This window comes from Chamaea fasciata, unplaced genomic scaffold (assembly GCF_029207755.1).
Source record: "Chamaea fasciata isolate MVZ Bird 193981 ecotype frontalis unplaced genomic scaffold, bChaFas1.0.hap1 SCAF_12, whole genome shotgun sequence".
NCBI lineage: Eukaryota > Metazoa > Chordata > Aves > Passeriformes > Sylviidae > Chamaea > Chamaea fasciata.
In genome coordinates, this window is record NW_027094097.1 from 3,204,911 (window position 1) to 3,207,505 (window position 2,595).

Sequence of the window (2,595 nt, forward strand, 5' to 3'; positions counted from 1 at the left end):
TGTTTCCGTCTCACTTCTGTGACTGCCAACCACATTATCACACGCATCCTTCTTAATTACCTTATTTAAGCCCAAAAGTAAACGCTGCTGCTCCCATGATCCCCAACACAGACCTCTCAACTGGGACAGCTTTATACCAGAGGATCTATTTCTTCCTCAGAATGCCGTGTTTAATTTATTTACATTCGCTGATAAACACAACAAAAACCTCTGGTAATTTAGGGAATTGCTGGTGCAGATAAAATCTGCTAACTCTAGACACCAGCTGAAGTACCAGTGCCACTGCAGTGCCCTCAGGTGACCTCTGAGACAACCATTTCATAGAAAAAAAAAAAAAATATATATATAGATATAAAAATAGAAATAGAAAACGAGGCAGCTTTTCTTTTTGCCGTGGGGTGACCACTGCTGGCCCCCCTCAGCACCTGAGGGGAGGAGCCCTTTGGTGAGGAGCTCCTACACCTGCCTGGGCTGGGGTGGCACAGGTGTGTCCCCAGGGCTGGGATACAGGAGCTCCGCGCCCTTTGGCTGGGGCTGGGATGGCACAGGTGTGTCCCCAGGGCTGGGATACAGGAGCTCCACGCCCTTGGGCTGGGGTTGGGATGGCACAGGTGTGTCCCCAGGGCTGGGACACAGGAGCTCCACCCCCTTGGGCTGGGGCTGGGATGGCACAGGTGTGTCCCCAGGGCTGGGATACAGGAGCTCCACGCCCTTGGGCTGGGGTTGGGATGGCACAGGTGTGTCCCCAGGGCTGGGATACAGGAGCTCCACGCCCTTGGGCTGGGGCTGGCGCAGCACTGCTGTCCCCTCTCAGCTGGGACACAGGAACCCCGCTCAGTTTGCTCTCTGTGGCAGCACTGAGCTACTGGGATTTCTGCTGTGAGCAGGACCCCATGCCTGGTGACACCAGAGAGTGAGGGATGCTTTGGGATTCCCCCAGCTCCCCAGGGGTGCAGAGTGTGCCTGCAGCCCCACAGTTCTGGGGCTGTGTCACCTCACCCTGGCTGTGATAAATCACCCTATGCTTTGTTCCCCACATTCAGCAGCACAACACAGCCTTTGCACAGGACCCCCCTCTAAGGAGTTGCTGCCTTTCTCACCTGCATTGTCACGTAAGAATTATTCACTTTACACCAGTGAGGCTACACTGCGTACATGCAAAGGGAAACACTAAGGGAAGGGGAATTGCTCATAAACAATACCCTCAGCATCTGATTAACCTCGCTGAGACTTAGGGAAGACTCTTAACCAGAGTCACATAAGCTGGTTAACTGCATACACAGTTTCTTAGCAGCTGTCAGACAACTGAAGTGACAAACGCTCTACCCTTGGCATCAGGAAGGGATCAGGCAGCCTGCCCTGGCACAGCAAGCCTTGTGCCTCCAGCTTTCCAGGGCTACAGCCAGAACACCGTACTCCAAATGAAACATCAGAAACAAAGCACAGTCTTCTCTAAAGACATTTTCCCAGCTGCAGTCTGGCTCAGCACACCTGCATGGGAAGGGAAGCCAGGTGAGGACATCTGCCATCCTCTGCCTTGGCAATGGTTGTGTGGACAGGCCTGGATCTCAGCAGCATCTCTTCTTGATGGAGCTGAACTGGTTCTATAAACCCACACCTTCTCCACAGCTACTCTCTCCTCCAGTGGAAATTTCTAGTGAGTCATAAATGCAAGAGGTGTCCAGTGTATAAACATTCCTGCACCCCTTTCTGACATCCCCTTCTGTGTATATGACTGTTCTTAATAATTTCAGGTTATCTTTGATTGGTGCACTAAAATGGGAAATTTCTAATATATGACCACACCTGAAATTCCATTCTGTCCAACCCATTCTGCTCATGAAGCAAATTCCCTCTTACTCCCCTCCAATAGTCTGTGTGCTGGTGGTTATACATTCCTTCTAGGTGGGCAAGTGATACCAAGGTGTATTTTCCACAACAACACTTGACCCAACACATTGATAGTACAAGAATTATCCTCTAATTCTGTTTCAGCCTCTCATCTTCCTCTCAAAATATTTGTACTAGACATTGTAATACATGTATTGTGACAGATTGCACTTCGGCAGCAATTAGAAAGCTTGAAGTGTGTGCTGGTATTTTAGGAGTATTTCATTCCAAATCCAAGCATGTGTTCTAAAGATGTTTGCTTTGAGATTTGTTTCAAATACACATGGAACTTTCACTGCATCTTCACTCCACCCTGTCCTGCTGCTGGAGTGTTCCACTGCCCAAAGTGCAGAAAACCACACGTAAAAGAGGCGAAGCCATGTCTGCTGGTACAGAGACAACACCAGCCACAGGCTGCTGAAATCTTAACCACTTGGAAATCAAGAGATGGACTTTCAGACCTCAGTGGCTTTTTAAATGGGGGCTTCATGGTTCTGAGAAATTCTAGGAAAGCTTTTCATATGCCCAATGAATGTGGGTAGTATTTCCAGCTGAATGTCCTGATTAACAAGAGGGGTCCCGTCAAAGACAACAAGAAGAGACTGGGTTGGCTTTTACTGAAGGAAGCAATCAAATAGGATACAGCACTAAAAATAATCATTAAAAATGCAGATCTAGAATTAGGGAAATATAAACAGCATTTAA